Here is a 26,275-nt window from a genome sequence, read left to right as displayed (position 1 = left end):
GTGACCGATATCGCCAACCGTTTTGTGACCGATGTCGTCAACCGTTTTTCGGCCGTCTTTCGAAACCGTTTTACAGCCGTCTTTCAAAATGTTGTGTGGCCGTTATCGTTGAACCATTTTGGGATTTAAATGTCTTCTTGAAATACGTAAGAATGCGAATGACGTACTACGACATCAAATGTGAAACTCTTTATTTTCAATGGAAACGGATGCTTCATTTTAGTGGGAATTGGAGATGTCTGACCATCTTCGACTTGGACAAGGGGTATGGGAGCACTGCAAAAAAATTTCACTCAATTTTATGGGTAAAAGTTACGGGTTTTATAGTGCCAGCATGGTTTCCCGTAATATAGAAACCGAACAGTCTGTTAAAAACAAGGCATATAATTTTGTAAAATGACGGAACGTCTATATTCCACTTAATAGACAGTTATCCGTTTTCCCATTTTCTTGGTAAAAGTTGCTGGTTTTATATTGCCGGCAAGATTTCCCGTAATCTAGAAACTGGACAGTCTGTAAAAACAAGGCACATAATTTCGTGAAATGACGGAATGTCTGTAGCTCACCACGGAGGGCTATCCGTAGGAATTATGAAAGCTGTCGGCACTAAATAATGAAGCACTATACCTTTCGGCCATAGATAAGGCCAAAGTTACGAGCCATCCGTACCACCCGCACCTCCGACACATCAGGCGACTCCCCTGGAAGGGCTATACCTTTGCCAGGGGTGTCACCTGACGTATCGGAGCTGCAGGATTGGTGCGGATGGCTCGTAGCTATAGGCTTCAAGAAGACAGAAAGGTCTAGTGCTCCGTTATTTAGTGCAAACAGCTTCCATGTTCAAGCAAGCCGAAGTCACATGAAACTTTTGAGGTATGGATTGGTATGGAGAGTTCATGGGCTCCGTCATTCAATATACTAACTTGTATAATTTTTTATCCTTAAACAAAACAAAAAGAGTTCAACAAGAAAAAGAGCACACAACCTCTACTACTCATTGCCGGGATTTTGTTTGTGTGAGATCAGCTGTTCGTAGAGATGACAGCTGAACAAACAAACCAATTAAGAAGTTTTGCCACAATGCCTTTATTGGAAAAAGGCATGCCTTGCTTTAAGTTGGGAGAAATTTTACATTACAGTTGTCCTTGCGCTCGCCATCTAGATGCCCCTCCATGCTTGTGCTTATAGTTGTCGTTCAATTGGAGACCTTTTCGATATCTTCATGGTGCATATAAGAGCAGCCTGAAATAAAGAGCAGAAGAGGATTCGAAATCAATACACAATCACAACAAGCTGTATATGACATACATGATTAACATCAGCATGCAATGTGTTTACTACCTAGCCCAGCTCCCCACCTTTCTACTGCACATGATATATAAAACAAACCTCCCATAAATTGAACCAAAGTAAAAATTTGCATTGATATGCATACCCAACACAAGAAGTGCTTGAGAAATAATACTAGCAAATTAAAATTTACATAACCATTCAGTGATATTGTCACGGGTGGTGACCAATAAACAAGAAATGAACAGGAAGAAATAAACGTTTAATGTGGCGAACTTGTGCCAAAAATAAAAGAGTACAAGAGATAATAACAAAGCGTCGCGGGCGTCGAAGTCGGCGAAACCGCAAGATCGAGCGCTGGGGCGAGACTCACTCGACAAGGCCGCGAGCGGCATCTTATCTAGAGTAGGTCACTATCTCGAAGATTCGGCGGAGAAGGTTCGAGCGTAGCGCGCTCGGGGCGAGAATGAACACGCACTTTCTAGAACAACATAACCGGGGATAAACGATAGACGTTATGTCCGGAGCAAGAATAAACGAGAAAGTTCTATAAGTCCGTGACCCCTGCGCGCGGCATTACTCCCCCCTTTAAGAGTGCATCGCCCCGATGCAACACAAAACAAAGCACATAAAAAGAACGGCAAACTAAAGAGTCATTTGAAACACATAAGATCCACAGTCCTATCGAGCGTAGTACGGCTTCAGGCGCACGACGTGGACGACCTCAGGTCGTGGTGCGCGGCGTGACGATGTTCGTGTTCCGTCGGGCATCACCTCGTAGTTCAGATCCCCGAGTCGACGAAGCACTTTGTAGGGTCCAAAGTAGCGCTTTAGGAGTTTCTCGCTGAGACCACGGCGACGAATGGGAGTCCAGACCCAAACCCTGTCTCCGGGCTGGAAGTGGACGTCCCGACGGCGAAGGTTGTAGCGGCCAGTGTCGACGCGTTGTTGGGCTTTAATACGGAGTCTGGCGAGCTGACGGACTTCTTCTGCCCTTTGGGCAACCACCTGGGCGTCGTCGCTTACGTCGACAGCCGGTTCATGGGGCAACATAGCGTCCAGCATTGTCGTTACCCTGCGCCCATGCACCAGTTGAAAGGGTGTCACTCCGGTGGTCTCTTGTACGGCCGTGTTGTAGGCAAAGGTGACGTACGGCAGCACCTCGTCCCATGTCTTGTGCTCCACGTCGACGTACATGGAAATCATGTCGGCGATGGTCTTGTTGAGTCTTTCCGTGAGCCCGTTGGTCTGCGGGTGGTACGCCGTGGTGCGACGATGGCTGGTGTGGCTGAGACGCAGGATTTCTTGGGTCAGCTGTGCCATGAACGATGACCCTCGGTCTGTGATCAGGACTTCGGGGGCGCCATGCCGGAGGACGATGGACTCCATGAAAAACTTGGCGACTTCCACAGCAGTCCCTGAAGGGAGGGCTTTCGTTTCGGCGTACCGCGTGAGATAATCTGTGGCGACGATTATCCAGCGGTTTCCCGATGTTGACGGCGGAAAGGGGCCAAGTAGGTCCATTCCGATCTGCTGGAACGGTGCGGTCGGAGGAGCAATCGGCTGCAGGAGACCGGCCGGTTTCGTTGGCGGTTTCTTACGTCGCTGGCACTCGTAGCACGATCGGGTGTAGAGGTGGACGGCTTTGGGGAGCTTTGGCCAGTAATACTTTTCACGAATACGGGCCAGTGTTCGGCTGTAACCGAGGTGTCCCGACGTCGGGTCGTCGTGACATGCTTGAAAGATCTCCTCCCGAAGGTCGGTCGGGATTACCAGCAACCACGGTGTGCTGTTGTCGCCGAAGTTCTCTTTGTAGAGTACACCTTGTCGAATGGCGAAGGTCGGCAGTACTCGTGAGAAAACATGTGGCACGGTACCCCCACCCCCTTCCAGGTGCTCGATTAATGCGCGCAGCTCAGGATCGTCCCGTTGACGTCAAGCCATGTCGTCGGCGTTTACAGCTCCTAGGAAGCTCTCGTCGTCATTGTCGTCGCTGCAGCCGGAAGGGGTTTCGACGGGGGCTCTGGACAAGCAGTCGGCGTCGCTGTGCTTCCGGCCGGACTTGTAGACCACTGTCATGTTAAACTCTTGTAGTCGGAGGCTCCATCGAGCAAGACGTCCTGACGGGCCCTTCAGGTTAGCAAGCCAGCAGAGCGAATGGTGGTCCGTGACTACACGGAACGGGCTCCCGTACAAGTACGGGCGGAACTTCGTGATTGCCCAGACGACCGCAAGGCATTCTTTTTCAGTCGTGGAGTAATTTCGCTCCGCCTTGGACAATGTCCGACTTGCGTAGGCGATGACTCGCTCGGTGCCTTCTTGAACTTGAACCAGTTCCGCGCCAAGTCCTGCGTTACTTGCGTCCGTGTGAATCTCGGTTTCCGCATCTTGGTCGAAATGTCCAAGAACAGGAGGCGTCTGCAGTCGTCGCTTCAGCTCGTCGAATGCCTGCTGCTGCTCCTCGGCCCATTCGAACTTCTCGGCGTCCTTCGTGAGGTTTGTGAGCGGTGCGGAAATCCTTGCGAAATCTCGAACGAAGCGCCGATAGTAGCCACATAGCCCAAGGAACCTTCGCACGGCCTTCTTGTCTCTTGGCACTGGAAATGCTGCGACCGCGCGAGTCTTCTCTGGGTCTGGACGAATGCCTTCGTTACTAACCTCGTGACCTAAGAACTTCAGTTCGTCATAGGCGAACCGGCACTTTGACGGCTTGAGAGTGAGCCCGGCGGTCTGTATGGCATGGAGAACCGTGCGGAGTCGTCGCAAGTGCTCGTCGAAGTCAGCTGAAAATACTACGACGTCGTCCAGGTAGACGAGACAGCTCTGCCACTTCAGCCCTGCCAGTACGGTGTCCATGACACGCTGGAAAGTTGCTGGTGCCGTGCATAGTCCGAAGGACATCACCTTGAACTCGTACAGTCCATCCGGCGTGACAAAGGCTGTCTTCTCTCGGTCCCGTTCGTCGACCTCGATTTGCCAGTAGCCGCTCTTCAGGTCCATCGATGAAAAGTATCGAGAGTGGCGCAGCCGGTCTAGAGTGTCGTCGATGCGGGGCAGTGGGTAGACGTCTTTCTTCGTAACCGTGTTGAGCTGCCGGTAGTCCACGCAGAACCGAAGAGTTCCGTCCTTCTTCTTAACCAGCACGACTGGAGAGGCCCATGGACTGCTTGAAGGTTGGATTATGTCGTCATTCAGCATCTCTTGAACTTGCTGCTGGATCACCTCCCTTTCCTTAGCGGAGACTCTGTACGGTGATCGATGCACAGGGCGCGCGTCGTCCTCGGTAACGATGCGGTGCTTGGCAACCGCGGTCTGGCGCACCTTTGACGACGTCGCAAAGCAGTCGCGGTATTCGGCGAGGAGGTTAACAGCTGACGTCGTTTAGGGACCGGAAGCTTAGGGTCAATGTCGAGCTGCGCTGGCGACGTACTGTCTTGCTGGGACGGCGAGAATTCGTCAGTAATCGCGGTGATTTCGGCGGGGTTTCGGAGTTCCTCGACGTGGCCCACGGCTGCACCTTTCGTGAGGTGTTGCGTTTCGTTTCGGAAGTTCGTCACGAGGGCCACAGTCCGCCCATCCTGAAGTTCAGCTACTCCCCTTGCGACGCCTATGCCTCTTCCCAGGAGCAATTGGAGGTTTCCCTCGAGAAGAACTTCGCCATAGGAAGCTTCATCGATCCCGACAAGTACGAAAACACTCGACCGCGGTGGTAGGTTTACGTGGTTTGCGAGGACTCGGACCGTGGGTGACGTCGCTTGGGGTTCCTCCGATGGTGGAGCAGGTTTTCGTAGCGTCAGCCGGTTTGTTCCGAGGTCGATGACGGCGCCATACTCGCAGAGAAAGTCCATTCCGAGGATAACGTCCCTCGAACAGTCTTGCAGAATGACGAACCTGACAGGGCACGTTTCACCGTGGATCTCGACGCGAGCAGTGCATCTCCCGACTGGTGTGATGAGATGTCCTCCGGCGGTTCGTATTTGGGGTCCTTCCCACGGCGTCATGACTTTTCGAAGGCGGCGGGAGAGCCTCCCACTCAAGACTGAGTAGTCTGCTCCGGTGTCCACGAGTGCCGATGCGTCGTGGCCGTCAATGACGACGTTTAGGTTGTTGGACACCGTTGCAGGGGCGTCGTAGCGATGCGTGGCGTCGGGGGAGTGGGAGCGCTCCGTCGTTCTTGGAGGCTCTTTACGTCGGTCGTCTTCGGCAACTCCACCTCCAGGGGTTGCCGCGCCTAGTTTCCCCGGCGAGGAGCGAGGGGTGACAGGCTTTCACGTCGGGGTCGGTGCATCGGCGAAGCTGGACGTCGCGGCGATGGCGACCGGAACTCTCGGCGGGACGTAGTCTCGGGGGACTGGGGTCGTCGCAGGTACTCGTCGATCTCCCGAGGGCGTTCACCATACCGGGGGCGCGGGTCGTTTGGGTGGAACCCGCGCAGCCCGAGTCGTCGGTATGGGCATCGGCGGTACACATGGTCGGGTTCCCCGCAGTGGTAGCAGAGCGGGCGTCGGTCGGCCGTTCGCCACACGTCGGTCTTCCTCGACAAGGGTTGCTCCGGGCGGACGTCCTGGACTTGCCCTTCCTGGCGTCGAGGATACTGTGGCATCGGAGGGTCTCGTCGGGGTGGCGCCGTGGCCCGGCGGTTAGCTTGCGGCGGTCGTCGGGCCATGGCGGCGTAGCTCAAAGTCGGCTCCTCTGGCGTCGACATGTTGATCGGAACCTCAGGTTGGAAGGCCCGATGAACTTCATCTCGCACGACCTCGGCGAGCGACAGGGAGGACGGGCGATCCATAGCGGGGAGCATCTTGCGGATTTCTTCCCGGACGACTTCACAGATGATGTCACGGATGCCTGGGAGGTCGGTACCAAGGTTGTATCCGGATGTCGCCAGAGTAGTCACGCCAGGGTGTCGCTCGTAGTGCCTGGCGCGTGCTAGTAGGGCACGTTCCATACTCGTCGCCTTCGTGACGAACCCGTTTACAGTTGTCGGGGGATTGCGAATGAGACCTCCGAATATCTCGCTTTTCACACCCCTCATCAGGTGTCGCAGCTTCTTCTCCTCTGTAGCCTGAGGATCGGCGCGGGCGCTCAGGCGAAGAACATCCTCGACGAAGCCGGTGACACTCTCGTTGGGGCCCTGGGTTCTGGTTCGCAGTAGGTCCTCGGCTCTCTCTCGGCGGTGGTGGTTGCTGAACGTAGCCTTGAGATCGGTCTTGAACATGTTCCACGACGTCAAAGAGGACTCATGATTCTCGTACCAGTGCTTGGCGGTACCCTCAAGCGAAAAATAGACGTTGTTCAGGCGCTGCTCGTCGGTCCAGCAATTGTGGCGGGCAACGCGTTCATACTGGTCAATCCAGTCTTCGACGTCTTCGTATTGCTCGCCGTGGAATGGAGCAGCCGTACGCGGTACGACGGGCAGGTAAACGACGGCTGGAGCGGCCGGGGTCTCCGACTGGTTGGCCATCGTCGTCCTCCTTGTTTGCCTGGTCCTGGGTGGCAAGGGTCCTAACTCCGGGGGCAGGCCAAGGTTCCGGCGACTTAATCGGGTCTCGGTCTGGTCCTCGTTAGGTTCTTGGGGGCTTGTGTTCGGACTTGCACTCCGAGAACTCGGAGGGGAGCGCTGCACGGGCATGCGGTTACCCCGCACCTCCACCAAAATGTCACGGGTGGTGACCAATAAACAAGAAATGAACAGGAAGAAATAAACGTTTAATGTGGCGAACTTGTGCCAAAAATAAAAGAGTACAAGAGATAATAACAAAGCGTCGCGGGCGTCGAAGTCGGCGAAACCGCAAGATCGAGCGCTGGGGCGAGAATCACTCGACAAGGCCGCGAGCGGCGTCTTATCTAGAGTAGGTCACTATCTCGAAGATTCGGCGGAGAAGGTTCGAGCGTAGCGCGCTCGGGGCGAGAATGAACACGCACTTTCTAGAACAACATAAGCGGGGATAAACGATAGACGTTATGTCCGGAGCAAGAATAAACGAGAAAGTTCTATAAGTCCGTGACCCCTGCGCGCGGCAATATTAAGCACAATCAAGTGAGCCATATCTCCTTTAGAGTATACAGTAGGCTCGCGATAATTCAAACTCGGAGATTTAATACCTCTGGTTAAGTCAAACAAATTTCAAAACTTGGGCTGTCCCGCTACGTTTTCAATGTATTCATAAGCCGCTTAATTTGAACGACGTTTTCGTGTAATTCATACTTTTTGTCCTCGCGGCCCCGTTGAGCGCACTTCTTTCCGAGCACGGGTGCACTGCGGAGAAGCAGCACTTGTGAAGCTTGCCTTCACAGGCTTTGTTTTCCTGCGGTGCACCGGTGCTCAGTAAAAAGCACACTCTACAGGGCTAAAGCAGAGCAGAGCCGTACATATAGATCTTGGTATATGAAAGGAGCAAGCAGAGCCAAGGCCTGCATCAAACGCAGATAGAGGGTTCGACAATCTCTCTTGGCCAACCAGAAGCTGAAAATAATCCCCTACCTATGGTAGCGAGAAACGGTTTTGATAAGTGCCTAAGAGTTAATTGTAGTAACTCTCCATGGTTGAAAATATGGTGCACGCACTGTTTCGATTATGGTTATGCAAGTAGTGTAGGAAACTAATGTTCCGCTTGATTTCTGTTTCGCTCAAATGGAGTCTGACCGCTTCGACGCCTGGTGTACGGATTACGTCAATCGTTCAGCTGGTTGCGCACGTTTTTTATATTTTCTATATCTTCCACCGTGATTTTGCATGACCACGATCAAAACATCACTGCATCCCAGTCACCGAGAGTTACTCCGACGAGCTCATTAATTTGTTTCTCACAACCACTGCCAGGATATTATGCGCGGCTGCTAGTTGGCCACATACGAATTTGTGAAAATGCTCTGGAACACGCCCAGCCCACCTTAAGCGAAAGGCGCCTCCTTATTTGCCTTCTATACAACCAAATGAATGGTTAAACTATCTCTATATACGTCTCTGAAGCAGAGGACACATGAGCGGCAAAAACGGGCGTCGCGCGGCAGTTTTCATATCAATTTGCAAGGATGCTGTGATGTGGCGGCATGGCTTTATATCGCAGTGTTCACGCAAGTTGCTATAGAAACTGCAGCACAATGCCCGTTTCCATTACTCATGGGTCCCTGCTGAACAGTCCCGAATAGACAACTTTTTTTCAGGTTGAACAAACTTAATTTTGTTTTGAGGTGTCATGTGCTGTCTAAACAGTTCCTGATAAACAACATTTTTGAGGGTCGAATAAACTTGTGTCATAAATGTTACCAATGTTTCATGAATGGCATACCAGCTTCTGATTAATGGGCCTGTGCAGAGGAAATCATGAAATATCTGTTTTGTATGTGTAGCCATCCATATAGAAAATCATAATTTATCTTGCAACATATTTAGATGAACTTTGGATAATTTGAGCTTTTGATAATTCATGCAAAATTCGGGGCTTCCTGGAGTTTGAATTAATTAGTCTACTGTATGTCACATTCAAATTAATGGTCTAGCTTCTTGGGCTTAATTGTATCTGAACCTTTTCCTTTGGCAGTGCATTAAATGTAAAATAGTACAGCAATGTATAGGCTCTAGTTTGTGCACTGGCACAGGCTTGTGCAACTAAGTCAAACTAGCATTAAAGGGAGCTTGAAGCACTTTGTAAGAAATCTGAGTTAGAAGCAGACTTACATAGCATTTTGGCTCGTTAATTCAGTAATTGCACTAAACTTGGGCAAAAGTCAACGTAAACTGCATTTATTTTGAATATGTGCAGCAATTATAGCAGGGCATGCACTGAGCCTTTCTTCCACATGTAACCTGTCCGAAGCTTCGTGATATCATCGTTGGCATCCCCAAGTCAGCCTATTGCCAAGTAAGGGTTGTCGGACCCTGCTAATGACGTCACTTTTGGTAGTCTTTATCTCCGTTCTTTCGCTCTGCTTTGCTCGGTTTGCCGCAATGAGCGGGGCAACGCCGACATTTTAATTAACGACTACGACGCTGCTACTAGCAAGATTAACAGAAAACTTTGACTTGACTCGGGATCTCTTTGGCTGGGTCTTTGGTGGCTCAGGGACTGGGAAGCGCAGTTTGTCGATAAGCGTCCCAGCGTGTCCGTACTTGGCAACATGTGCCGCTTAGCATATCCAGTTCAATTCTAGCAGCCAAACACGGTATCCTGGCAACAGCAGTTAGACCAAACACAATTCAAAGGTAGTCTAGATTGTGTTTACCGTTTTTAAATGTCCAGGCACGCCTGTCAATTAGCCCATCCAGAGGCTTTCGGAGATGGTCACGAGAGCCAGCAGGTTGTCTTGGGCAGCTCACTGTCAGCCACTCTGTCCCTCTGTGCACAGTGCCACCTTCATGAGCTCCCACTGAAGAAAAGAAACAATCTGAAAATTGTAATGACTGCAATGAGAACCAATCAGAACATCCCAGCAGCAGATGCTACAGCATGGTGTCTGGAATGCACCTCTGCGTTCTAGCATTCTATACCACCCACTCATTAAAGGTGGTCTCTAAGCGACAGCATTAAATGACGCCACAGTAGCCGGCATGTCCTGCTGTCGGATGAGACAACCCTGGCGGTTGGTTGTACAACTTCTGGCAAAAAAATATGAGCTAAAGGCAAACGTCATTGCTCTCGCAACATCCAAAATCCCGTCTGCTAAAGCTTCTGTGGACTGTCAAGCTGAGGGATATTCTCTTCCCCGCAGCAGAAACTACCTCAATAGCCATGACGTTCACAGCTTGGTAAAAAAATCCCATGGAAAGTTCATTCAGGAGCAAATGGGTAGCTCTAGAGACAACCTGTCGCACTATGAAGCAGTTTCATAAATCTGCCATAAGCAGCACTGCCATAAGCAGCAGCACTTCATTTACAGTACAGAAGTTTGTGTTTTTCATACATTTCGAGATGAAATTGTATCTCTGGATTCTCCCAAGACTATAGTTTCCAAGCAGAGATTTACATTGGCAAGCTGGCTGAGTTCCTGAGTAGGAAGGTTTATGTGTCACACCACACGTGTCTTTTGCTGACATTCAGACAAAGGAAGGCTCAATATCCCTGATCGATGGTGATTAGGGTGGAAATCTTCAGGCTTTTGCAATCGCCAACTTCCTCAACATTACCATTTTTCCAGTTCCTAGACACCCTGCACGAGGTTGAGTTGGGTACCAATGGTCATTAACAACTGCATGGGTGACCTGCACACATATATTGTAACTACTGGGTGTATCAAGGAGTGGCCAGGCTCTTTAAATTGACCGGAAAAATTCGGTTTCTTAACCTATCGCGCTATGAATTGTGCAGCGTTGCCCACAGATGGTGCACTTTTTTGTAAAATTTGCAAAGAGCAAACTTACCTGAGGAAAAAGTAAAGAAAGAAAAAGGCTTAGCTCCTATGGAAATGCGGCGAAGGCAAAGGTTTTCAAACAATACGGCACCATTTCGCACGGGAGAAAAGAGATGGCACAAGCGGCCACAATGCCAACTGCGCCAACGAACGAGCATACGGCACCGAAAGCTGGCGTCTTTAGCAGAAAACCTTTTCAACTCAAAAGTAGAGTGCATTCCGCAGGCGGCGACAGTCGCAGAAACAAAAACAGGCGCGGTAACAACAAGGAACTGCAAAGCAGATGACATCGGTACTCCGAAAAAAACAGTCAAAATATCCCAACAAACCACTTTTCTAATCGATTATGTGCCCATTCAAAATGTTTTATCAGTAAGGATAATAAAATAATGCATTGGCAACGGATATCAGAAAAGCTCGTGCCACTTTTGAGCCGAAAAGATTGTCTGCTAAAGACGCCAGCTTTCGGCGCCGTATGCTCGTACGTTGGCGCAGTTGGCGTCGTGACCCCTTGCGCCATCTTTTGTCTCTCGAGTGAAACGGCGCCATATTGTTTGAAGACCTTTGGCTTTGCCGCATTTCCATAGGAACTAAGCCTTTTTCTTTCTTTATTTTTTCCTCAAATAAGATCGCTCTTTGCAAATTTTACAAAAAAATGCACCATCCCTGAGCAACGCTGCACAAAGTCGTAGTGCGATAGGTTAAGAAACCGAATTTTGCAATCGATTTAAAGATCCTGGCCGCTCCTTGATACACCCAATATACAACAGCCCAATTCATCCTACTGGTCAAAGTGTTGGCTTACGTCCAAAAAGATGGAAGTTTGGCAGGTACCTACAGTCGGTGACAGGTCAAGAATGAAGTGAAAGCTCCTCCCATCTCTTTCCCCTTTAGCAGAGCAAACGCTGGAAAGGAGGGCGCCTCCTCTCCAGGGTTCAGTCTGCTATAGTGGAAAAAGGTGGGAGCAGCTTCCACTTCCTTATTGACCTGTCACCGACTATAGAATGTGAGCAACCAATGTGGCTTTTATCTTATTCTGGGCTCGCTTTTGTTTTTGAATGTGTTTACCTGTGTGCCTGCATTTCTTGTTTTTTTTTGTACATATGCACGAGCGTATTTCTACCTTCACGAATGACTACATACCTCCCCTCTCCTCACCCCCCCTGCAATAATGCCTTCGGGCAGTGCAGGGTAACCCGAAAGTAAAGAGATGTGAATGTGCCTGCTGTGCTCGGCAATCCCAATTCAACTCCCTGAACTGCAATCCTCGCACAAAAGAGATGCACTCCAGCAACTGCGTGGTTGACATGCCAAAACCCAAACTCAAACCGAGACCAAAAGAAGTTCAGAACTACGTGGTGCGCTAACACAGAGCCATTTGCACCTGCCCCCCCCCCCCCTTAGCTTTCTTTTTATTGCCACAGAAAGTGGTGTACAAGAAAAGATGGGTTGCTCTTTTGTTCTAACTCAGAAGAGTAAATTGAAGGCTTTAGTAACAGTCAATGCTAACCAAACACTTTTCAAAATGCTTCTTTGTAAAAAAAAAAAAAAAAAAGGTCACGCTTTGTTTTTTTGTGTTTGCATAATTAACAAGCTCCGCAAATGCAGCTATTCGTAATTCCGTGCACAGACCAAGCAAGGGACCATGAACACTTACCAACTATCGTACCTACCAAGTGCTCAACTCCAGCTCTCTATGATTATCTCCAATTTAGAGTGGGCGTTTGTTCGGTATTTTACAGTTTGTAATGTTGTTTGTTTTGAAAATCAAAATGTGAGATAAATCCAGCAGGGCGCTGTGGAAACAGTGCAAGGGCCCTGTTTCACCTTTTTACAAGGCATCCTGTCTCCAATGGCAGTAGAGGAACGGGGGGAGAGCTGATGCGCCTGCAGGCCCTTGCCGTGTTGACAGCTGCCATCCGGACTGGCAGCTCATTGGCAGCTTCTAGTCACCTGCAGTTTTTTCGCCATCATACAGACTTCCTGCAACATCATGAATAAGACTCAGACTGACATTCTGGAACAAAAAAGAAACCAGAACTTGCTTCACGGATCAACAAAAGAACAAGTGCAACATGACGCTTCTCTTGTCGTCGACAGTGCAAAGACCATGACGACACCACGATTAAACTATACCAAATAAGAAAAATTAACTTCTGCATGAAGTAATTTTATCAAGAACAGTGTGCATGTGGAGCTTAGACACCTACCGGTGCCTTATAAGATCCCGGGAACTTCAAAACAAATTAAACACCACCTAGAAATAGCACAGCTCGCTTGATAGGCACATGCACAGCAATCAACAAGCCTTTTGACGTGTTCTGTAGTGCTGGGATACAAATCAAGAATCAACACCGGAGATGTGGTCAAAATACTTTGGGGTAGTACAATGCACAAGTTTATCCTGAAGCTACTGTTGATTATATTCACCTAAGGTGTTAAAGCTGGTTCACACTGTTGCAACCGACTATGACCAAGTTGAACAAAACAGGGTGTTAAGTTGCTTACGAATAACATTGCTGCTGCGCAGCACGATCATAAGCTGTCACAAGAGGCTTGAAGACTGGTTTTATCAGACTCAGTCCTAGCGGGTAGCAACAGTGTGGACCAGCCTTTTAGACTAAAATTATGCCCAGCACTGGGTTTTGGACATGGTTCCAAAAATGCTTTAAGAGACTCCCTTCAACTTTAACAGAACCTCAAGTATTTAAAAGTTGAAGTAGGAAGCCTTCACATTCAAAGCTGGATCTCCTTGATTTGAATGTGTCTCCACTGTACAAGCGAGAGCGCCTGGCAGGTATGGGAGTTGGCTTGTGGCTGTCCCTATTCGCACACCGAGTGTGGATAGTGGTGGATTCTAATCCGCCCTCCGAGTGTGAATAATTTTGGATTCTTATCCGCACTCCGAGTGCGGATTGTGTTGGATTCTTATCCGCACTCAAAGTGTATGAGTAGACTCTATACTCCGTTTCAAACATCGCGTGCAACGCTGGGAAAGCTACTGAAGTAGTGCGCATGAAAAAACACAAAAAATTGTGTTACTCCGCGAGATTTCGTGGACGAGCGGTACAAGCAACCGGCGGACACTTCGAGCGCCTTCCGGTTAGCTATTTCAGCGCCATCTCTTATCCGTTGGTATTCTATTAAGTCTTTCCGGTTTACGCCGGGAAGTTTATTTAATAGGATGAGATACATATTATTGTTGCTACTTACAAATTTCAAAAATTATCCTGGTAAGATGAAACAAATATCTTGGTTAGCTAAAGTTTCGCCCTCATACTTTGCTCTCATTGGCCGGTTGTTTTTTGTATTTTGACCGTTGAGAACAGTTGCGCGTCGGCTGCCGCGCTCGCGGATGCGTCGGCTGCTTGGCGGCGCCTGTGCCAGCGGTACGGTGGTGGTTTTCGTTTGCGGCAGCGGGCTACCAGTACACAGAGCAAACGAAACCTTGTTCATTGCTCGACTCAGTGGTGCTCTAATTCCAGTGGCAACAGCTCTGCCAAGTTCTTTGGGTTTCCGATCGAGTGACGAAAGGTAAAGACGGGCTGCTATACTTTTGGTTATACAGTTTCGGATTGCCGAAAACTTGCTGGTGCATGTTTCTTTATGGAAGAGTTATTGTAAAGGGTCACAAGGGACAGCGCATGTATCTTAAAATGAGCGAGAAACCCCGGCGATCGAATCACTGTCGCTAACTACCGCAAAGTTAATGTGTGATTGCAGGTCTGTGAATACTTGAATAGTAGTTTCGTGTAGATTTTGTTACTTTGTTGTGCTGTGCAGTGAACGTTTTTTTTTTCTTTGTATAACGAGCGTGCCTAATAAAAAGAGAACTTGCAAAAGAAGTTCGGACTTGTGCGCAGACTGGCGATGTGCGCCCATCTTAAGCCGCTAAAGAGCAGCGGCTGGGCGTGCTTTGCATTCATTTATTGACAATTTTATGAGAACTGGCTGTCACTGAACATGCACTGTTGCTAAGCCGATCTCAATCGAGCGAGGCAAAGTCAAGTGCAATTGTTTCGGAAGCGTCGGACATTCGCAAAAAAAGGTAAACACACTTTTTTTGTTCTAAAAAAAGATTACATTGTATTGTAGAAGAACGAGACGGCGGCAATGGGAGCAGTTCCCTCTTCTCTCAACATCAGCGACAATAAGATGCAAATTCGTTCGGAGTTCGGAGGCTGCTCCGAACTCCGAACGAACTCGCATCTTTTTGTCGCCGAGGGTGAGAGAGAGGGAGAGGAGGGAACACACTACTCTCACCCTCTCCCATAACCAAGCGGTTGCCATGACGACGGTGCGCGTATTGTTTTGTCTATTTGTTATTTCTTTTGGAGAAACCCAACGCCCGTTAGGGGAGATTTGGCGCTGCCGTCTGCAATTGGAGTCCCAATGGGAGGTATACGAAGAGTCCGCCGGTTGGTACAAGGCGCTGCTCTTGCGATGCCGACATCTCGGTGGCGGTGGTTCGAATCCCCTTAGGGCGAAAAGTTTTTTTTTGTTTTTTGTTTTTTTTTTTCTCGACCGATTTTTTGTGCAAGATTGTGCGTATTGCGGAAGTGCATATTTCAATTCCTCTTTTCTTGTTGATTTTATTTATAAGAAGGTAGACTAGGGGCTGGTGTTCCGCTCGAACTTGCGCCGGCCTCGTCAAAACGGAAGAACGGTCGAGATCCAGGGCGTCTCTATTTAAAGCCGTTTATTAACATGGTAGCGTGAAAATCAGAGAGTACCTTGAGAGTGTGGTGGACGGTCCTTTATATAACGAATATTGTGATTAGGGGACCGCACTGCCATTGTTCAGACGGCTTGGCATTCCCTCACGTGATGTGACTTCATGGAAGTTTCCTTCAGAGTCAGAATACTCGCCGGTGTATGGAAGAAGTCATCCAGACGGCAGTATCTCGGTGCTCTGGTACCGGCGCGCCCATGAACCGGGAGTGATTCACAATAGACGCGTACACAACACACGGCACTCGAGATCAGGATCGAGTGTTGTTTCCTTTTCGAGGAAAGCAGGGGCCTCGGAATACAGACACGGGCATGAGCGTCGTTTACTTAGCCGACCAAGGTTAAGGTGCCTCAGGCAGACGGAGCCGACCATGGTTACGGTCCCGCAGGCAGAAGAACCCAGACGCTTCGGAATGCAATCACGGGCACCGCCTGCTGTAAGGTCCCCCAAGCAGACGGAGCCGTAGGCACGATTCATCACCGACACAGTTCCTTCTTGACGCCTGTTTCACTTTGAAGCAATAAGGCCGATTTCAACACCAGAAACAACAGGTGGCAGTTCACAATACTGTCCGCGTGCTCGGAACTTTCACGTTGCGAGGTCTTCGCTTCGGGGACGCCACCTTGCCAGACACTCCGGTGTCGTTACTGACCGTCTCCAGGACCTCACGGACCGACGTCTGCGGGAAACACGTTCTTGAACTCGCGTACACGTTGGCGATCACCTGCTTGCACTTTTGCGAGATCTTCACACAACGAATCTTCGAAAATATCCGAGCAGGAAAGGAAAGCTTCCCGCGTAGACGCCATCTTCACGAAACCGGCGAGGCAGGGGCAGCCGCACAACCCGAAAACCCGAAGCGAGTGCGAGTGCCGCACGAACGAAAACGGAAAATAATTTGGAGTGGTTTACATTATCTTCTCCTTTTTATTGAAAAAGAATCGGTGTTCCCTCGAAATCATAACGCCACTATTAGTTACTAGCTACAAAGATGTACACTTTTCGACTTTTTTTTTTTTTTTTTCAGGGGCCGCACTATTTTGTGGAGCGAACGTAGTCGCGGTCGGCTGTGCAAACCGGCGCGCTAGCTTTGACTACGTTGCACGCTATGTTTGAAACGGAGTATAGTGTGAGTGTGATTGCGTGCGGAGGCGCGGACGCAGTACGGGGGTACTAGGAGATTAGGGTACGAAGGCGTTGGCACGAAGCCGGTGAGTGTGTTGGATTTTATTTATCTGCACTTCGCGTGTGGTGCGATTTTGTCGCGCTGTGAACAGAGTGGTTTAGAAGTTCTCAACTTTGTGTTGTGAATGACACTGGCCTTGAGCCTCGACGAGTTTATAAAAAATATTGGTGGTTCTGGTTTCACAATTATAATAATTTCAAGCAAATGTTTTTGCTTCTATTAAAACAAAATTAATTAGCATTGGGTGGTGCACTTCAGATTAAATGGTACTCACGCCACGGGGATCGGACACAGGCGATCAATGTATGTGTATGTTGCAGGGGGAGGGAGGGGTTAGGGGAAAGGGATGGGTATCTTGTACCCACTCCAAAACTTAGAGAATCCCAAACACATCACCCCACCCCCCCCCCCAAAAAAAAAAGGAAAGAAAAGAAAAAAAGTTCTGGCGATAATTTTTTTGTAGGGTTAAATATTTTTATCAACGAAAGAAAAAAAAGAAACTAGAGCAGCCTGCAATTTCTGACGTGTATTGTCTTGTGCTTAGGTGATGGGGGCAGTGGCATAGGAAAGGGGGGGGGGGGGCTGCAGGAAAATCAGTCATTTCCAGTAAACAATATTATTAAAAAAAGAACCCCCCTTTCCTATGCCACTGCCCCCATGACCTCAGCACAATACTATACACGTCTTTTGAACATTTTCAACACTACTAGATGAGGGAATGCTTGAAAAGTCCCTGGCATGGGCGTACCAACCGGGGGGGCAAGGAATGTGTTTTGCAGCCCCCCCTCCCCCCCCCCCCCCCCTTAAACAGCCGCCACTGGGCAGGGCAAACACTGGCCGGCGGCGCCGAAGGGATACCAAGGGCACCGCCCCCCCGGCTCGGGGGGGGGGGGGGGGGGGTGTCGTTTGCCCCCTCACTCAAAAACAAGTTGGTACGCCACTGGTCCTCGGCCATTTGTTACTGTAGATTTTTTTTTTAATAGAATGATGTGCACATTTGTAAGTAGACGATAGATGTCATGGCTGTTTGGGTGCGGCAGCAGCGGAAGTTTTGAACATCTGTATGTGTGTGCGTGGGGGGGGGGGGGGGGGGGGAAGCAATTGCATCTTGAAAATTGTTTGCTTGCCGCCCCCCTCCCCCTTCCTACATTACTGCCCCCACCAGCTAAGCACCACAGAATGTTAATGTGCTGACCATGGCAAAGCTTCCGTTTTCGGAGTGTGAAAAGGGACAGCCGTGCGAGTTTTCATTGCGAGCTGTCCACTATACAAGCGAGAGCACCTGCCAGGTGTGCGATTGTTACACTGCAACTTTCTTGAGCATTTTAATCAAATCGTATAACCTATATCTTGTAAACACTGATATGGGGAACGCTAAAAAAACGAACAAACATCTCAGGGTTTACAAGATGTCGATTAATTACCAGCTCGCCTGCACTCTATCACTGCTTACATATAACCTCTTTCCTCAGCCATGTAAAGTAGGTGTGCACCCCCGGGTTCTAGAAGTCACGAATATGACCGGGGTAAACTAAAACGCCATTAAGGCAAACAATAATAATCTTTATTAGCTACAGTAGTAGTACTCTGGGTGGCTCGCAAGGCTAGACATATATGCAGGGCCCGTAAGGGAGAAAACAACGGAAGTGACGAGCTTAACAGGGTCCTGTCAACACTTTTAAGCAACCCTAGGCCCGCGCGCCTAAACACCGACGACACGAAGAGCAGGCCGGCGCGGGGCACACGCCGTACGCGAGCGCTACGACGACGCCCAGCTTGGAGCGTGTTCTAACAACCCGCTGAAACCCGCTAAACGCCAGCACCCCAACCGCGCCATCCCGCTGGACGCAGCTCAAAAGCCAGCGCGCGCTGACCGAGATACGTTGTCGCAAGCGTGAGAAAGGACGAGACGACACGTCAAGTAAAAACCATCCAATTCTTCACGCGTGTCGCCGTCCTGAACACATTCAAGGCGTTCGTTCTAAGATCCGTATCCAAGCGTTTGACAGCACAGCTCAGTTTAGCGCGCCTGGCATTTACAGCGTGTCCGAAGGGCTCGCCGATAGCAACGCGAACTTTCGAAACAATCTGATCAGCGCCTCTGCACTGCTCCGGTATCGCAGAACATTCACGGGATTCTCAAGATAGCGGCTAGCATTTACGCAAGGCTTGAACGAACGGCCTCCACAAGCGATTGCGATCGTTTCCCGAAGGCAGCGAGCATCCCGTAGATAGAAGGCACTGCGACTCGACACGAAATCGCGCAGACCGCTCAAGCGTCGAAAAAGTTAAATATCATCCGAATTACGGTGGCAACGTAAGCTACAGTGCTCGGAAGATCATCCAGCACATGTAGATGATACTCTTCGGGCATGCATTATGAATATGAAATCGAGAAAACTTACCTAAACAATCATTTGACCCACGCACGTTCAAGGTTCAAACAGGCCTTTGTGTGCACGGACGGGACGGAATAGAATCCCGACTTCAGAAGCTGCTTGTGGCTTTGGATTAGGCTTTGGATGGGCTGTGGCTTTGGATCGGAGAAGTCTACGACTGCGGCATATAGTTTCGGTTTCGACCCAACTCTACTGCAGTTTATATTTCGGTGGCCGGTGTCGCTACCGTGGCCAGCCATTACTGGAGTTATCTTGTTCTCTACGCAGTTTGAAGTCAATTGTTTGGGCGAGCAGACATAATGTCCCAGCTTCTTCTCCTGCTATACGTTCCATGATAACATTTGTTTGCTGACTGAAATCTACGTCAACTTATGTGCAAAAAAGAAAAAAAAGGAACGAGGTGTTCGACATCTTAATTTAACTTGATTTTTTTTTATATGTGAGGATATGCAATATCTTAATTAATTATTGGATATTTGTTTTGAGTTTTTATGTTTTGCTTAAAAATTATTTGTATTTCTATTTTTTTTTTTTGTCTGAAGCTTTGGTTGAGTTGCGGGGCTCAGTAACAGCGGGTTATTTTGAGATTTTCTTACACCAGTGACGTAGGTAGAGGGGAGGCGGGGGGAGCTGTCAAGGGAGAGCCCTCTTCCTCCTGCCTCTTTTTCATCCTTGTCCCTCCTCCTCCTCCCTCCTCCCCCTTCTCCTCCTCCTCCCTCTCGCTTGGTGCATTGTGAAGACGTCCCATAATGCAACACGCGCGGCACCGCGGTGCATTATGGCACGTTTCCCATAATGCACCGCGCGGTCACGCCGACGGCGACGCGTCACGCCGACGCGTTACGGCTACCATTACGGTCGCCGTCGGCGTAACGCTTTTAGAGCGCAGCTCTTAGGGGCCCGTTCCCAGCTTGAGCGGCGTCGCCGTCGCCGTCGCCGTCAGCGTAACCAAGGTCATCCCAAGGTCACGTGACCCCCAAGGTCACGTGACCCCTCCAGGTCACGTGGCCCCTCCCAAGGTCATCTCAAGGTCACGTGACCCCACGTGACTCCCAAAGTCACGTGACCTCTCGAGGTCACGTGACCCCTCCCAAGGTCATCGCAAGGTCACGTGACCCCAAGACCCCACGTGACCCTTTGAAGGTCACGTGACCCCCAAGTCACGTGACCCCTCTGAGGTCACGTGACCCCAGAGGTCACGTGGTCTCCTCCCCAAGGTCACGTGACCCCCAAGGTCACGTGACCCCTCCCAAGGTCATCTCAAGGTCACGTGACCCCAAGGTGACCCCACGTGACCCCCAGGTCACGTGACCCCTCTGAGGTCACGTGACCCGAGGTCACGTGACCCCCCTCCCCGAAGTCACGTGACACCACCCCACCCCCCCCGAGGTCACGTGACCGCCCCCCCGGAGCATATTAAAGAATGAGGGGAGGAGGAGGGGTCTACCCTCCCCTCAGTACCCTTCCCTCCTCCTCAACAGCTGCGCTCCAATTCGGCGTTACAGGGATTTGTAAACGGCTTTCATTTTTTCGTTACGCGACGCAAAGGCGTGACGAAAAAGCGTTACGCGACGCTGACGTGTCACGAAAAGTGCTACGCCGACGCATCACGAAAAAGCGTTATGCCGACCCGTTACACGACGCCGAGGTGTCACAAACAAGCGTTACGCCGACGCGTCACGAAAAAGCGTTATGCGGACGCCTTACGCGACGCCAAGGTGTTACGAAAAAGCGTTACGCGACGCCGAGGCCGAGGCGTCCCAAAAAAACGTTATGACGATGCGTTCCACGACGCCTCGGCGTCAGCGTAACGCTTTTTTGTGACGCCTCGGCGTCGCGTAACGCGTAGGCGTAACGCTTTTTCGTGAAGCCTCGGCGTCGCGTAACGCGTATGCGTAACGCTTTTCCGTGACACCTCGGCGTCGCGTAACGTTTCCACGTAACGCTTTTTCGTGACGCGTCGGCGTCGTAACACTTTTTCGTGACGCGTCGCGTAACGCGTCGGCGTCGCCTAACACTTTTTCGTGACGCGTCGCGTAACGCGTCGGCGTCGCGTAACACTTTTTTGTGACGCGTCGCGTAACACGTCGGCGTAACGCTTTTTTGTGGCGCGTCACGAAAATGTGTTACGCCGACGCTTTATTGTTACGCTGAGGGCAACGCCGCTCAAGCCAGAAGCGGACGCCTAAGAGCAGCGCTCGAAGATGAAAGAAACATCAATCAATTCAGGTTTTAAAGTCCGATGCAAATGAGGCAAATCTGCGACAATAAAAAGAAAACGCCCGAGTACAATTAAGGGAAAGACAGAAAGGATGCATACCTACAACAAAAAAATTTAGAACGACCACGGGCAGGAGCCTCTGGTGAGGCTCTCGGAGTGACTTCCTGCAATGGGCCTGCGCAGACCAGAGAACAAGATCGGTCAGAGCTTGCAGCCATAAGGTGCTTCATACCATGAAGTTCCAGAAGTAGCTGCAATTGGAAGCAAAGTGCATTTCATTTCTCTGCAGAATGGAGAGTTTGATAGCTAGTATGCATTCATAAGGTGATACAGTCACGAATGCAGATTTTTCAATGCAGCACTATATCACCGAATTGTTAACCGTGCCGGGCAACACTAAAAACCGAGAGCATTATTCCAAACTATCTCAGTTTAAAGTTAACCACAGCAGAAGCTGCAAGCCATGTGACCTTCTAGTTGGATGCCATGGTACGTTGAGCTTATAATCATGTCTCACACTGTTTTTGCTGCAATGGTTTGTAGTGTCAAAAGTGGTCCAGCTTAAAGAGATGCAAAGTATAGACGTTTGTGAGTGGGGCCCTGACCTAGTCTTCAGCTACATTGCGAGGTAGGACGTTCCAACCGGGATGTTTGCTGCCTGTAACCACACGACCAGCTTGCACACAGCGATTGTTTGAACCGAGTACATGTCCTCGACAGTGCCGTTATTTGACAAGCAGTTTTATGAATGTTAAACATGACTGACTTACAGAGAGACTGCATCTCAACGACTAATGACTTGGGATACCTAGCTGAATACTGATATATTAACTAAATGCAAAACAATTACCTGGCAGGCATTAAATTTTTTAACAGGGTGGGTCGACTCCGCATTAAGTTGAAGGAGTCGATGCGTCAGGCACGTAGCCAGGATTTTGTTTCAGGGGGGGCCCACTCATGACAAAATGTTGTATGAGGGAGAGGGGAGGACCCATGCAAAATGCAAGATTTCGGAGGGGGGGGGGGGGCTGGGCCCCATGGGCCTCCCCCTGGCTACGTGCCTGCGATGCGTAATAGGATAATACAAACAGAAATATGCCTTACAATTCCTTTTGCACCCCCAAAATGATGTGTTTTTAAAGGTAAGATACACATTGTTCTTGATTCAGAAAGTGCCTCAGCTGTACAAATGCATATGCAGTAAGGGCACTCGCCAAGCCTATTCTCCTCATCTCTGTGCAGGTTAAGCTAAGTTAGAGTATAGAAGTACACGCTCACTGACAGCATGAGAAAGGCAGGGAGAAGTCTCCGTTGTTCCACCAGCAGCCCATCTGCTACCTTCGATGACGTTTCAGCGCCTCATGAGCCTGGAGCGAGCACATCTGTCCAAAGTGGGGTGAAAAGCACAAGCACGTGCTAGAGGACGCCCAGCCATTCTCTTTTTGTCATCGGCTATTCTACATATTTTTAGTATGACATATTTTTAAGTGAGAAAAAGTATTGCAAATATGCAGTCCAACTTTGATTATAATACAGAATTCTGATAAAGATAACAGTTGCCATTCACCATTTTCCAAATAAGAGCTCCCATCTATAGGAACATCTACACATGTGGTGCGTGAGTGGGTTCAGGACTGAGAGGCTAGAAAACGAAGCGCTCATAAGGCTTTTCTGGCCCTTCCAACCAAGCGGGTACATTCGTCACAAATCCCCGATTTTTAGACAAAATGATTTAGAATGAGCAAATCTGCGCCTTCCGATAATCCTCCCCGTTCCAAAATGCGATGCTACCTCCGTTTACATGGGCTGAATGAATGCGCACTCGCCATCTCGATCCACCTCTGCCTAGCGGCTTTAATGTGATGCGCTTTCTTTGCGCTTAGGCTGTTGACATGACCGCGTATTGAATGCGACAACTGGGGTCAATGCGACTAAGTCGCATTCATGTAAACGCGACTTATGTTCTTTTTCGACATGTATGGTGTATGTAATGATAACGGTGCTAAACGATGGACATTTTTGTTGGAAGATGGCGGTCGTCTTTCTGCATGTATGATTTGGTTATAACGGTGGTCATGTGGTATAGTGTTTTTGTTGCAAATAGGGCGGTCGCCTACGTCATCGGACGCAAAATCATACCAGCCACACTGGATCACATCGGCAAGCAAACTGGCTGCCACTATAGACAGACCCGAGGCCATAGCGGTGCCGGTATCTCCAGTTATGCAGAACACCAAACCAAACTAGCTATGCGTAATAACAAGAAATTATAGTGGTGTCATACCAGAACTATAAAAGCAACAGGTTTGTTTCTTGTACGTTTTTCCAATAGGGGACCCCGAGTCCGAGAGGCTCTTGCGCAGCCAGGAACGGTACCGAGGCTGGAGCTGCTCGTTCTGCGCTACCATGCAGTGCTCTACAGTGCTCGGGGCTCTCGGTGTCGTTCGTGCTTGCACCGAAGCCTTTGTGACCCCTTCGGACGCGCAAGTCGTACTTCGCAAACGTTTGGACGGGGCCGCCCTCACCGAGCAGCTCCGCTATATTTCGCTTTCTTATGATCGCAATAAAATCTTGGGTTTGTTCTCGGGAAAAAAATTGCAGGACCGCTCTCCGCGCCGCCGATGAGGTTGGCCGCCGCCATGTTCTCATCTGTTCACTCGCTCCCGCATCGAGCGCCTTCCGATAATCCTCCCCGTTCCAAAATGCGATGCGATCTTCGTTTACACGGGCTGAATGAATGTGCACTCGCCATATCGATCCACCTCTGTCTAGCGACTTTAATGCGATGCGCTTTGCGCATTATGCCGTTTACATGACCGCATATTGAATGCGGCAACTGGATTCAATGCGACTAAGTAGCATTCATGTAAACGCGGCTTATGCTCTTTTTCGACATGTATGGTGTATGTAACGATACCGGTGGTAAACGATGGACGTTTTCGTTGGAAGATGGCGGTCGTCTTTCTGCATGTATGGTTTGGTTATACCGGTGGTCTTGTGGCATAACCGTTTGTTGGAAAGTAGGCGGTCGCCTACGTCATCGGACGCAAAATCATACCAGCCATACCGAATCATATCGGCGAGCAAACCGGCTGCCAGTATAGACAGACCCGGATCCATAGCGGTGCCGGTATCTCCAGTTATGGAGAACGCCAAACCAAACTAGCTGCAGGTATAATAACAAGAAATTAAGTTGGTGTCACACCAGAACTGTACGAGCAGCAGGTTTTTTTCTTGTACGATCTTCCAATAGGGTCACGATTTCGTCCCTGATACCGTCGCCACGGGTGCAGCAGGCGTCAGTAGCACGCTTAGCGAAAACCACGACTGCGCGGAGCGAACACCCGCCGCCGTTGAGAGATCCCGGGCACACTCACGATGTCGTCCCTGCTGCCGTCGCCGCTGGTGCACCAGGCGTCAGTAGCATGCTTAGCGAAAACCACGACCGCGCGGAGCGAACATCCGCCTCCCTTGAAAAATCCTGGGCACACTCACGATGTCGTCCCTGATGCCGTCGCCGCGGGTGCACCAGGCGTCAGTAGCGCGCTTCGCGAAAACCACGAATGCGCGAAACGAACATCCGCCGAAGGTGAGAAATTTTGTGCACAGTCTTTTTCGCTCGCTGGATGCTTCTGAAGGCGGACGGACAGAGGCGTAAGAAACAGGTCACTGAAAAATATATTCTTTCCATCTGCACACCCAGCTGCTTTGGAAGATATAGGCCCCCCACATACAGTAAAAGCTCGTTAATGCGAACCGCAAGGGGAAGCCGCCTCAGTTCGAATTAACGAAAGTTCGAACAAACGAAAGTGAAGTAACGGCCTTTCCTTCTCCCGACACAGCACGGAAAACAAAGTCGTAACGCTCGTGGAATCGGTGCAGCCACCCATCTGAAGCAGCAAAGTCGTTGTCAACCAGCTGCTGGGCGAAGTCCGCTGCCTCGCCAGCATGACAGGGCCGTGGAATATCGTGTGCACGCATGTCCTTAATCCAAAGCAGCAGCGCTTTCTTGAGATCGGGATACTTTGCGGGCCGCATCCTCTTCGTTTCGTTGGCAACTTCTGCCGCCATAGCGTGCTTTTCGGTATTGCACGCTTCTTCGCAATTTCTTGCTTAGACAAGAGTCCGGCGTCCACTTCCCGCAGGATGCCACTCTTGTTTTGGCACGGTATTTGCCGCGGGCACACGCCATCTTCAAGTCGCAGCTCTGGGTCCGGTGTCACACCACCGATGTCCACCGAAACAAACTTTAGCCGAGGCTTAACAACACCACAAGGAATCGCGACGGCCGGTACCCCCAAAGCTGAAAACAAACACACCCGACGGAGACTGCCGAGACAGACGTGTGTGTGTGTGTGTGTGTGTGTGTGTGGGTGTTCTAAAAGAGGGGGGGAGGGGGAGGGGGAGGGGAGGCGAGGGCCAATCGTGTGTACGCACCAAAGATATTTTTTTTTTTTTAATCGGCGGGTCGGCGCAGGCAAGGAGTCTCAGACGTCACGTGCCCGTAGCACGGAGAGGAGGCAGCCGCCGCTGCCTTCTGGCCGCCTCCGCGCCGGTCCTTCTCTCGCCGTTCTCTCCGTTTCGGAGGCGACGCAGCAGCCTCGTGTGTAGGGCAAGTTTCTAGGAAATCCGGGTCGTCCGGTATATGAAAGTGGCTGCCGGGGACATCCCAGCGAAATCTGTTTGCCGGCAAATAATCTATCAAAGACATGGTAAATTGGTTTCGGATGAAAACGGGTGAAAGTGCCCACCTTTTTGGATCGTCAACACAGTTCACTGCACGTACTTCTTGAGGATTGCAACGTCGTCCCGAGCTAAAACTCGCAATCACGAGAATGCCGCTCGAGTGGTCTCGTACCTGCTCCGGCCCAGACTTTTGCCTGTCGCAAATATCAAGTTGCCGGTGATCGCTGCCCACCGTTGTGGGTCGTCAAAACAGTTCGCTGCACGCACTTCTTGCAGAATTGCAACGTCGTTTCGAGCTAAAACACGCACTCAAGAGAATGCCGCTGCATTGGCGGCCGCCATTACAAACTCTGTCCCCTTGCTCGTCTGGGCCTCCTTGACTTTAGCGGTTCCCCTTGCGTCGGCTTCCA

The 26,275-nt window shown here is 50.1% G+C and overlaps 1 long non-coding RNA gene across 1 annotated transcript; it reads right to left on the bottom strand.

Moving 5' to 3' along the window:
• Window positions 1-16: 16 nt before the first annotated feature.
• On the bottom strand, window positions 17-19,038 carry LOC120843838. Its single transcript, XR_005716273.2, has 4 exons — window positions 18,965-19,038; window positions 12,469-12,624; window positions 9,517-9,678; window positions 17-1,242 (listed from the first exon to the last, which is right to left on the bottom strand). It is a non-coding gene; the product is annotated as an uncharacterized LOC120843838 (long non-coding RNA).
• Window positions 19,039-26,275: the final 7,237 nt, after the last annotated feature.

This window comes from Ixodes scapularis, unplaced genomic scaffold (assembly GCF_016920785.2).
Source record: "Ixodes scapularis isolate PalLabHiFi unplaced genomic scaffold, ASM1692078v2 PGA_scaffold8__174_contigs__length_109621045, whole genome shotgun sequence".
NCBI classification, from domain to species: domain Eukaryota; kingdom Metazoa; phylum Arthropoda; class Arachnida; order Ixodida; family Ixodidae; genus Ixodes; species Ixodes scapularis.
The sequence above is the reverse complement of the archived record's forward strand: the minus strand, read 5'-3'. Positions and strand labels throughout refer to the sequence as shown.